This window comes from Phyllobates terribilis, unplaced genomic scaffold, assembly GCF_046119375.1.
Source record: "Phyllobates terribilis strain yellow unplaced genomic scaffold, ASM4611937v1 Scaffold_4__5_contigs__length_816908805, whole genome shotgun sequence".
NCBI lineage: Eukaryota > Metazoa > Chordata > Amphibia > Anura > Dendrobatidae > Phyllobates > Phyllobates terribilis.
In genome coordinates this window covers 652,518,833-652,531,485 of record NW_027362764.1, presented here as the reverse complement: position 1 = coordinate 652,531,485, position 12,653 = coordinate 652,518,833, and the positions used below count along the sequence as shown (strand labels likewise).

Here is a 12,653-nt window from a genome sequence, read left to right as displayed (position 1 = left end):
AAAGTTGAGCTTGTTTAGCTTAGAAAAGACGCCTCTGAGGAGATCTCATTTACATGTATAAATAGATGTGTGGTCGGTACAAAGGACGAGCACATGACTTATTCCTTCCAAATTTGAGATTCTGATTTGGCTTTTATCCGAAGTCATATTGCACGACTCGTTAAAATGTTTATTATTATTATTTATGCCCATGCTACTATTTTAATGAAGTCACAATGAAGAATTTTTGCTTTTAATTCTCTTTGAAAAAACTCTTCATCACCTGGAGTAAGAGCACTCCTCGTACACTGCTCAAAAAAATAAAAGGAACACTCAAATAACACATCCTAGATCTGAATGAATGAAATATTCTCATTGAATACTTTGTTCTGTACAAAGTTGAATGCGCTGACAACAAAATCACACAAAAATCATCAATGGAAATCAAATTTATTAACCAATGGAGGCCTGGATTTGGAGTCACCCCCAAAATGAAAGTGGAAAAACACACTACAGGCTGATCCAACTTTGATGTAATGTCCTTAAAACAAGTCAAAATGAGGCTCAGTATTGTGTGTGGCTTCCACGTGCCTGTATGACCTCCCTACCACGCCTGGGCATGCTCCTTATGAGGTTGCTGATGGTCTCCTGTGGGATCTCCTCCCAGACCTGGACTAAAGCATCCGCCAACTCCTGGACAGTCTGTGGTGCAACGTGACGTTGGTGGATGGAGCGAGACATGATGTCCCACATGTGTTCAATCGGATTCAGGTCTGGGGAATGGGCGGGCCAGTCCATAGCTTCAATGCCTTCATCTTGCAGGAACTGCTGACACACTCCAGCCACATGAGGTCTGGCATTGTCCTGCATTAGGAGGAACCCAGGGCCAACTGTACCAGCATATGGTCTCACAAGGGGTCTGAGGATCTCCTCTCTGTACCTAATGGCAGTCTGCCTGCCTCTGGCGAGCACATTGAGGGCTGTGCGGCCCTCCAAAGAAATGCCACCCCACACCATTACTGACCCACTGCCAAACCGGTCATGCTGAAGGATGTTGCAGGCAGCAGATCGCTCTCCACGGCGTCTCCAGACTCTGTCACATCTGTCACATGTGCTCAGTGTGAACCTGCTTTGATCTGTGAAGAGCACAGGGCGCCAGTGGTGACTTTGCCAATCCTGGTTTTCTGTGGCAAATGCCAAGTTTCCTGCACTGTGTTGGGCTGTGAGCACAACCCCCATCTGTGGACGCCGGGCCCTCATACCACCCTCATGGAGTCGGTTTCTAACCGTTTGTGCACACAGATGCACATTTGTGGCCTGCTGGAGGTCATTTTGCAGGGCTCTGGCAGTGCTCCTCCTGTTCCTCCTTGCATAAAGGCGGAGGTAGCGGTCCTGCTGCTGGGTTGTTGCCCTCCTACGGCCCCCTCCACGTCTCCTGGTGTACTGGCCTGTCTCCTGGTAGCGCCTCCAGCCTCTGGACACTACGCTGACAGACACAGCAAACCTTCTTGCCACAGCTCGAATTGATGTGCCATCCTGGATGAGCTGCACTACCTGAGCAACTTCTGTGGGTTGTAGAGTCTGTCTCATGCAACCACGAGTGTGAAAGCACAACCAACATTCAAAAGTGACCAAAACATCAGCCAGAAAGCATTGGTACTGAGATGTGGTCTGCGGTCCCCACCTGCAAGACCACTCCTTTATTGAGGGTGTCTTGATAATTGCCAATAATTTCCATCTATTGTCTATTCCATTTGCACAACAGCATGTGAAATTGATTGTCAATCAGTGTTGCTTCCTAAGTAGAGATGAGCGGTGTTCGACTAGAACTGTTCGCCAATCTCAAATTCGAGCTGTTTTGGGCAGTGTTCGAGTTGTTCGACGAACCCGAACGATTTGCAAAAAATTCGGCTGTTCGAGGTTATGTTCGATAACTGTTCGTGCACCAAAAGCGTGTCCTGCATGTCTGGTGCTATTTAGAGCACCAATCATGCAGGGATTGTCTGCCACTCACTGTAATGCCACAGCCATGGTGGTTGTGGCATTACAGTGATTGCCCAAATCGATGGGAACAGTGCCAACAGTGAAACATGAAAAGCCGGCAATTCAGCAGCGGCATACACCGGTACCCGACAATTTAGAACCGAAAGAATAGAGCTTCACACATAGATTAGATAGATATAAACATGTCAGCCACATATATACGAAGTACAGTGAAAGTGCTGCTTACTGTACTTGTCATTTAGCGTAAAGGATTTATCAAAAAAAATAATAGTGTTTTCATGCACCGTCTCTTTAAAAAAGCCGGCCGGCAATTCAGCAGCGGTACCCGACAATTTATAACAGACAGAATAGAGCTTCACACATAGATTAGATAGATAGAAACATGTCAGTCACATATATATGAAGTACAGTGACAGTGTTGATTACTGTACTTGTCATTTAGTGTAAAGGATTTATCAAAAAAAATAATAGTGTTTTCATGCACCGTCTCTTTAAAAAAGCCGGCCGGCAATTCAGCATCTGTACCCAACAATTTAGAATAGAAGGAATAGAGAATCACACATAGATTAGATAGATAGAAACATGTCAGTCACATATATATGAAGTACAGTGATAGTGTTGGTTACTGTACTTGTCATTTAGTATTAAAATAAAGGATTTATTATAAAAAAAAATTGGCGTGGGGTTCCCCTTAATTTTAGTCTCTAGCGGAGGTTAAGCAGACAGCTGGGGCAGATGTTTGAAGCCTGGGAAGGGGGTAATACCCACGGAGCTTCCCAGGCTACTAATATCAGCCCCCAGCTGAATACATAGCCTTTACTAGCTATTAAAATGGGGGACCCCCCCCAAAAAATGACGTGGGGTCCCCCCTAATTTAATAGCTAGCAAAGGCTAGGCAGACAGCTGGGGGCTGATATTAATAGCCCAGGAAGGGTGCCATGAATATTGGCCCCCTCCCAGGCTAGAAACACCAGCCGTCAGCCGCCCCAGAAATGGCGCATTCATAGGATGCGCCAATTCTGGCACTTAGCCTCGCTCTTCCACGCTGCCCTGGTGCGGTGGCAGGGGGTAATAGGGCTGGGGTTGATGTCAGCTTATAATGCCAGCTGACATCAAGCCCAGGTTAGTAATGGAGAGGCGTCTATAAGACACCCCCATTACTAACCCCATAGTCAAAGTTAAAAAAAACACAAACACCCAGAATAAAGTCCTTTAATTGAAATAAAGACACAATTCTTTATTGTTCTAAATTAAACCATACTTACCATCACGCCCATTCCAGCTGAAGCCAACGATCTCCTGTAATAAAAATAAAATAATAAAGCAACCTCATCCTTACCTTTCCATGGTTCCCACGACAGCTTCAGCTCTGCTACATCGAGATGACAGGCTGGACCGCAGCAGAACGCTGCCATCCAGCCTGTCATCCCGCAGACACTGAGAAGAGCAGGCATGCTTGCGCTCCACATTGTCTCTCTGTGACGGCATAAAGATGAGCCAAGGTCATGTCCAATGAACTCTGCTCACCTCATGCACGTCACTTACAGCGTGGGAGAATTCTCACGCTGAAGCGCTGAGTGCAGGAGAATTTTCCCACGCTGTCAGTGAGGTGCATGAGGTGAGCTGAGTTCATTGGACATGAGCTCACCTCATGCACGTCACTGACAGCGTGGGAGAATTCTCCTGCACTCAGCACTTCAGCGTGAGAATTTTCCCACGCTGTCAGTGACGTGCATGAGGTGAGCTGAGTTCATTGGACATGACCTCGGCTCATCTGGATGCCGTCACAGCGAGACACTGAGGAGCGCAAGCATGCCTGCTCTTCTCAGTGTCTGCGGCATGACTGGCTGGATGGCAGCGTTCTGCTGCGGTCCAGCCTGTCATCTCGATGTAGCAGAGCTGAAGCTGTCGTGGGAACCATGGAAAGGTAAGGATGAGGTTGGTTTATTATTTTTATTTTATTGCAGGAGATCGTTGGCTTCAGCTGGAAATAATTTTTTAAATTATTTCAGGAAATTCATGAAATAATTAAAAAAAAATTGACGTGGGGCTTCGCACTATATTTGTGTCCAGTCAGGTGCAGCAGGCAGGAACGGGCTGCCCCCAACCACCAGCTGCCTATTTGTACCTGGCCGGACACAACAATATAGGGAAGGCCTTTTTTTCTTAATTATTTCATGAATTTCATGAAATAATTAAAAAAAATTGACGTGGGGCTTCGCCCTGTCTTTGTGTCCAGCCAGGTACAACTATGCAGCTGGGGGCTGGAATCCACAGCACAGGGAGGCCCAAGCTTTCTGGGCCACCCCCGCTGCAAATTGCAGTCCGCAGCCACCCCGGAAAATGGCGCGTTCACAGAAGCGCCATCTTCTGGCGCTGTACCCAACTCATCCAGGGCCCTGATGCGGTGGCTCACTGGGTAATAAAGGGGTTAGGGCCAGCTTGGCATTATCAGCTGGCCCTAAGCCCAAAATTCATGGGGTCACGCCAATATTAGACATGACCACCATGAATTTCTAGTAAAGTATTTAAAAAAAACACAACACCCAGAAAAAAGTCCTTTAATTGAAATAAACACACAATTCTTTATTGTTCTAAATTAAACCATACTTACCATCACGCCCATTCCAGCTGAAGCCAACGATCTCCTGCAATAAAAGAAAAATAATAAAGCAACATCATCCTTACCTTTCCGTGGTTCCCATGACAGCTTCAGCTCTGCTACATCGAGATGACAGGCTGGACCGCAGCAGAACGCTGCCATCCAGCCTGTCATCCCGCAGACACTGAGAAGCGCAGGCTTGCTTGCGCTCTGCAGTGTCTGGCTGTGACGGCATAAAGATGAGACGAGTTCATGTCCAATGAACTCGGCTCACCTCATGCACGTCACTGACAGCGTGGGAAAATTCTCCTGCACTCAGCGCTTCAGCGTGAGAATTTTCCCACGCTGTCAGTGACGTGCATGAGGTGAGCCGAGTTCATTGGACATGAACTCGTCTCATCTTTATGCCGTCACAGCCAGACACTGCAGAGCGCAAGCAAGCCTGCGCTTCTCAGTGTCTGCGGGATGACAGGCTGGATGGCGGCGTTCTGCTGCGGTCCAGCCTGTCATCTCGATGTAGCAGAGCTGAAGCTGTCGTGGGAACCATGGAAAGGTAAGGATGATGTTGCTTTATTATTTTTCTTTTATTGCAGGAGATCGTTGGCTTCAGCTGGAATGGGCGTGATGGTAAGTATGGTTTAATTTAGAACAATAAAGGATTGTGTCTTTATTTCAATTAAAGGACTTTATTCTGGGTGTTTGTGTTTTCTTTTAACTTTGACTATGGGGTTAGTAATGGGGGTGTCTTATAGACACCTCTCCATTACTAACCTGGGCTTGATGTCAGCTGGCATTATAAGCTGACATCAACCCCAGCCCTATTACCCCCTGCCACCGCACCAGGGCAGCGTGGAAGAGCGAGGCTAAGTGCCAGAATTGGCGCATCCTATGAATGCGCCATTTCTGGGGCGGCTGACGGCTGGTGTTTCTAGCCTGGGAGGGGGCCAATATTCATGGCACCCTTCCTGGGCTATTAATATCAGCCCCCAGCTGTCTGCCTAGCCTTTGCTAGCTATTAAATTAGGGGGGACCCCACGTCATTTTTTTGGGGGGGTCCCCCATTTTAATAGCTAGTAAAGGCTATGTATTCAGCTGGGGGCTGATATTAGTAGCCTGGGAAGCTCCGTGGGTATTACCCCCTTCCCAGGCTTCAAACATCTGCCCCAGCTGTCTGCTTAACCTCCGCTAGAGACTAAAATTAAGGGGAACCCCACGCCAATTTTTTTTAATAATAAATCCTTTATTTTAATACTAAATGACAAGTACAGTAACCAACACTATCACTGTACTTCATATATATGTGACTGACATGTTTCTATCTATCTAATCTATGTGTGAAGCTCTATTCTGTCTGTTATAAATTGACGGGTACCGCTGCTGAATTGCCGGCCGGCTTTTTTAAAGAGACGGTGCATGAAAACACTATTATATTTTTTAATAAATCCTTTACACTAAATGACAAGTACAGTAAGCAACACTGTCACTGTACTTCATATATATGTGACTGACATGTTTCTATCTATCTAATCTATGTGTGAGGCTCTATTCCTTCTTGTCTAAATTGTCGGGTACCGGTGTATGCCGCTGCTGAATTGCCGGCCGGCTTTTTTAAAGAAAGCGTCTTCTGAGCAGTTTGTCAGCTTTTGGACACCTTTGAAGGTGTTTTCTATGTGTTTCTATGTGTTTTTGTTTGCCTGCCATTGGTTTTAACGGTGTTCGACGGTGTTCTAAGGTGTTCGACGAACAGTTCCTCGAACATCCCGGTGTTCGACGAACCGAACCGAACCCGAACACTACGGGGGTGGCTCAACACTATTCCTAAGTGGACAGTTTGATTTCACAGAAGTTTGGTTTACTTGGAGTTATATTCTGTTGTTGAAGTGTTCCCTTTATTTTTTTGAGCAGTGTAGTAATTTGCTGCATCTTTGTTGTGTTTGTGCCCCAGAAGATGTAATCCTAGCTGCTATAGATTTCTGATATCATTTCTGCAATTATTTGGGCTAAATTTGCCCTGTGGCATTTGGCCACACTGAAGATTACAAACTTATTTTACCACCTGTTTGATTTTGAGGTAATCTTTTTTTTTCTGTTGCTAGTGATTGGGCTGATAAATGTAAGTGCACATAACCAGAAGAATATTTGCGGTGATGAGAAGACTTTCCTTACATTTATCTTTTGCCTGCAGTGCCAACTCTGGCCATAAGGGGCTGCTCTTGGCTCGTGTATTTGCAGCCTGGACCTCCTTGCTGTTCAGCATGCTCATTTAGACTCTGTAAAAAACAAGCATTATTAGTTGTGTATTAGGCTTCCTGGGAACGTCCAGGTTTTGTTTAGTTCTTTAATTTGCCAGCATGCGTAAGGCTATGTGCCCACGATGCAGAAATGCTCCGGATTTTTTCCTGAGCGTTTCTGCATCTCCCTGGCAGAAAAAAACGCATGCAGATTGTACATGCGTTTTTCCTGCCAGGGACATGCGGATGTGAAGCGTTCTTCACATGCATTTCCGCATGCGGGTTGACAAGCGCTTTCCAAGCGATTTTAGCATCACGTGGAAAGTGCTGGACAACTTGGTCACACTATATAAATCCATGCAAACGGCATGGATTTATATAGTGTGACCCGAGAGAATGGTTGGTTAAAAATTAAAAAATAAACTAATACCTACCTTCCGATGGCCCCCGAGACTTGCAGCGCTCCTGTGCTGGCTGCCAGCAGATCGCGGTACTGAAAAGACCTGCCGTCACATGACTGTGACGTCACCGCAGGTCCTTCAGTCCTGCGCGATCTGTCAGCAAGCGAAGAGGAGGAGTCCAGGGGCCGTCGGAAGGTGAATATAATCTTTATTTTTTATTTTATTCTTTTTTTTATGGTACCTGGGTGTGGAGGAGAGTCTCCTCTCCTCTACACCCGGGTACCATCCGCACATTAGAGCGCGCCAATTACGCAAGTACAAATGCAGTCTTGCGGAATTGGCGCGTTCTAATGCAAGTCAATGGCGGCGAAAACGCAGCGCTTCCGCAAAATTAATGGACATGCTGCGGATTTTTGAGCGCAGCATAAACGCTGCGGAAAAATCCGCAGCATGGGCATTGAAAGTGCGGAATTGCATTGGAGACCATGGGGGAAGGTTTACCAAGCGTTTCCGCTGCGGAAATTCTGCAGCGTAACCGCTTGAAAAAACGCATCATGGGCACACAGCCTTAGGGTGCGTGCCCACGATGCGTTTTTCAAGCGTTTTTGCTGTGCAATTTGCGCAGCGTAAACGCTTGTAAAACGCTTGGTAATCCGTCCCCCATGGTCCCCAATGACAATCCCCAAGTTCAATGCCCATGCTGCAGATTTTTCCGCAGCATTTTTGATGTGCGGAAAAATCCGCAGCATGTCCATTATTTGTGCGTTTACGCATGCGGAATTGCCTTCTTCAATGCATTAGAAAAATGCAAGGCAATTCTGCATGTCCCAAACGCTTCAAAAACGCGCGAAAACCGCGTGTGAATTTCTGCATGTGTTTTTCCAGGCAAGGACTTGCAGAAATGAAGCGGAAATTTTCCGCTTCATTTCTGCATCGTGGGCACATAGCCTTAGAGGGGGAATTTTCACTCTTTTCTCCCTTGATTATTCGCCATACACTAGATGGATTTCTTAAGCAACATTTTGAACGAAGGCAGATGCTGCAAGACCCAGATTGACCATTCCATCAGGCAAAATATATATTTTTATTTTATTTGTATTTTTGCCAGGTAATAAGAACTTTGCCTTCAATAAAAAGTGACCCAAAAAGTTAAATGTAAGTAACTGCCCAATTTATCCTTAAAGGGGTTTTTCATGTTTGTTCCTTTAGGAATGCTCCGCTCCTCTGCTCCTGAAGAGTGACTGTTCGGGCTGAGACGAGGGCCCCGACTGTGCACTCATTGATGCTTCAAACAGAAGTGGCTTTCCCTCTTTAGCATCAGAGCAGCGCTTGTAGCTTGCAAGTACACACTCCTTGCCTAGGAAACCGGCCACCGCTGACAGAGCAGAGATGGCCGGTAACCAGCTGTAAACTGTACAAGTAAAGGGAAACTGTCAGCAGGTTTTGTTATATAATCTGAGCATGATGCAGGGAGAGACCCTGATTCCTGTGATGTCACTGCTTTTTCTGATGTAGATTTACCATTTTTTTCTGAATGCTGAGCTCTGTGAACCTCACCCACACCACCAGCTTTCTGCCTATGCACCGTGCACACAAAGATGCCAGTCCGTGGTATGGGTGGGGTTATACTAAGCTCATCATTCAGGGAACTGTATTATCAAAACTACAGCGAGCAGCCCACTTAGCGATGCATTACTGGAATTTGTGTCTCTGTCCCTATATAATTCTGCTCTCAGATTAAATGGTGAAAACCTGCTGAAAGATTCCCTGTACGAGCCCCTCTATTCTGGGGAACGGAGCGATGTTTAATAAGCACTGTTCAGTGTTAACCAATTATGATCATGAGACGGCCTCTTTAATCAGTTAATGTTGCCCATTCGCAATACCACATTGTTATTATTATTATTAATAATTATAATAATAGCTTTACATGTGAATCATTTATTTGCCCCTGTTGGTCATTGATCACTAGAATTATATTTCCCTCATTTCATTAATGATTATTACTGGAAAGAGTCTTAATTCCTGGTGCAACTTGGTGAATCAGACAATGATATTGCTGTTTAGTTGCCTTGTATTGTTCAATGATTATTATTCCTCTTCGGTAGAAGTGATTAATGTCCCTCACTCAAAGCTAGACATTTAACCCCTTTGAAATACCCTAATTCAATCTTCTAATAAAGTACTACTTCTTCCTCTATATTACAACAGCGAGCCTAAAACAGAGTCCCTGCTCTGATGCCACTGACTAATTTATTTTATATTCAAATATTTTTATTTTATTTAAAATTTTCAAGTAGAATGGGGGAAAATATCTATATATCTATATATATATATATATCTATATATATATATATATATATATATATATATATATATATATATATATATATATATATATATATATATATATATATATATATATATATATATATATATATATATATATATATATCTCATACAAACAGTACATATATAGTGAAATAGAGGTACACAAGTAAACAAGGTGAATACTGTCGTAAACCTGAAATTATTTGGTTGGTGATATGATTCATAGCTTTAGATACATAAGCTATATCTTATAGGTGCATTTTATAGACGGGTAACTTGGTTGATTCGTTCATAACATAAGTTGCCAAGGTATACAAAGATAACTATTTATATATTTGGAAGTACACAGAAATGTTTCAGGAAAACAAGGGGGAAGGGAAAATCGGATGGTGATATCAAGACACGATATGCCCGCTATGACTATCCTGTAAGTTAGATACAATTAGATGAATGAGGATGATGAGTCGAGTTAGATTGAGAAGAATAATATAGTCTCTACGCTAAGGTCTCTACGGTGAATGTTTTGGCATCATAATATAGTTCCAATCCTCCCATTTTCTGAAGTATTTTTTTAAAAGATTGTTTCTAAGGGCGTATGTATATTCATACGTGTTGTGGCATGCTAATTTTTCTATAGTTTTTTCCACAGTTGGGGGAAGAGGGTCTTTCCAAAGGGTGGCAATATTGCTTTTTGCTGTAAGGAGTATATGAGTGATGATAGGTCTATATCTGCATGGGAGGGTGTCAAGGCCCAAAAGGAGGAGCACCAGTTCTGGTGAAAGATGTATGTTTAAACCTGTGATGTTAATTAAGGATTCAATTCCAGACCAGTATGATTTGAGCGCTTTACAGCTCCAAAAGATGTGAGTCAGACTGCCAGTAGCATTACAATTTCTCCAGTAAAGGGGGCAGTTAGTGTTCTGAATTTTATGAAGTTTAAGCAGAGGGAAATACCAGCGTGTGTAGATCTTGTAGTGGGTTTCTACAAGGGATGAGCAGGGAATGTCAGTATAGATAGATTCGAAGACTTTGTGCAGAAGATCGGTCGTAATTTCTATACTTAATTCTTTTTTTCCATGCTTCTATATTTGTTGTATGTGGAAAGTGAGTGTCTTGGTTGAAGTTCTTATATGTGACCAGTTTTCCAGAAAAGGGGAGTTTGTGGGTATTTGAACATCTGAGCTAGATTTTGAGGGAGAAAAAAGTTTAGGTTGTGAGAGTTGAGTGTTTTGAATCTTCTTCCATGTATTTTCTTCTAGAATGTTGAGTTTGAATTTATCTGTAAGAGATTGAAAAGGTATGAGTTGTTTCTTGTCATCCATTATATCTGAGATAAATTTAATGCCTGACTTCTTCCATGAATCTAGTTTGATTCTTGAGGATAACAGTTCAAGAATATCTACAACTATCCAGGTTGGAGAAACCGTGGGGTAGCTTTTGTGAGATAGTTTTAGTAGTAATCTCTAAGAGAATTGCAGATTGACAAATTTATTTTAGAGTACTGCTTTCTCACTAATTGCCATTTCTCTTTTAAGCAGTGCCTGTAGTTACTGATCTTGCCACTTGGTGGCACTAGACACTATACAATTAAGTTACTGGGAGAATTCTTTAATCTGTCATAGATCTCTATAGTTTGTATCTGACCATCTGGGTAACGAGCAGGAAATTACTTTTCCTATGGATAGACACTCATAAGAGCTAAATAATTCCTTTGCATGCTACAATTTTCCAATATTAAGTATGTCCAATATTCTTTTTTGCTTATTTACAATGACTTCAGTGAGTTTTTACTGATGGAAACAGTTTGGATCATAAAGTGAGGTTCCTGAGCTTAGGACCCACTATGCATCTTCTTTTAGCCTCCATTGGGCACAAGATAAGGGGTTTTCCTCATGCGACTGTTCATTTAATACAATGGAGTAGGAGTCCCGCACCATCTTGTATATAGCAGCAGGTGCCGACCTCAGTCCGGATGGAGGTTTTTACATCGCTACTTAGTAGTAGGTGGATGGGTTTGCTGCCATCAGTCATTTCCCCACTTCTATAGTGTTATCTCCCCGACAGAACAAAGTGTTTTATAATCAGTCCTTGAAGACTCCTGCCATAGTGAAGCCAGTCCCCTCTCTGCCATAGATCAGACAGATGGTGGGTATTCCTGAAAGACCTTGGCTTTGTTCACGACAAACAGCTTCAGTTTATGGCTGTTATCCGGATTGGCACAGGAGAGCTGTAATCCCGTCTTTGCTCATCTTGATGCCTTCAGCAGCTTTTCTCCTGGATGCCATCCATCATGGGCTTGAGCAGCCTGTGCCAGCCGTCCATTCTCCTCGGTGCTGTGGCACAGACTGAGCAGCAGATTTTAGTTTTCTGCAATGGCACAAAGATTTCACTCCAACACTTTGCAGGTCTGCGGTGACTTCTTGTGTGAGGCATAGCGTGGGTGCCTGTCTGACTCCCAGGTTGCACCTGCACGCAGTGCTGGAGGCCTCCGAGGGTTATTGGTCTTTGGCAACTTTTGTTACCCACTTCAGCTTTGTGTTCCACTTTATTCAAAAGGGTTGAACGGTGAAAACAAGTTATCAACCTATCCACAGGAATAGCGATGACTTCTTGATCGATGCGGATCCAAACTCTCAGACCCACAGAACAGGGATGTTACCTGGGTCTCGGTGGTTTCTTGAAAGCTTTAAAATTGCTACCGTGGCTGCCTGTCAGTGCCGGGGCGCGGTTACAGCCGCCCCTCTCTATACTCAGAGCGGTGACTGAGCTGATGCTGCCCCGTGACTGAAACCAGAACGCTGCCAGCAGGAATAAAGCTCCTTTTCTCCCGGAAGCGTTTCCACTATGTGCAGGCGCCGCGCAGGTTAATAACGCCATTAACCTGCAGGATAACCCCATATCTGCAGGGTAATAGCGTTTTTTTTTCTGGTGACCGGTCCCTTTTAAGGTTGCAGTTTGTCACCTGCTGCTTCTGCATTTTTCCCTAGTTTATGAACCGGTGTAATTTGTCAGTTATTGTTCATTTGAGTTTTTCTATACCTAATTTTAAGACCACCTAAGGACCAGATTTTTTTCTTTATTATGATACACAGTTGTAAAATTCAA

The 12,653-nt window shown here is 43.9% G+C and overlaps 1 protein-coding gene across 4 annotated transcripts in view; it reads left to right on the top strand.

Moving 5' to 3' along the window:
• STAU2 (staufen double-stranded RNA binding protein 2) overlaps positions 1-12,653 on the top strand; it is a 379,482-nt gene that overhangs the window by 83,856 nt on the left and 282,973 nt on the right. The gene's annotated exons all lie outside the window — the stretch shown is intronic.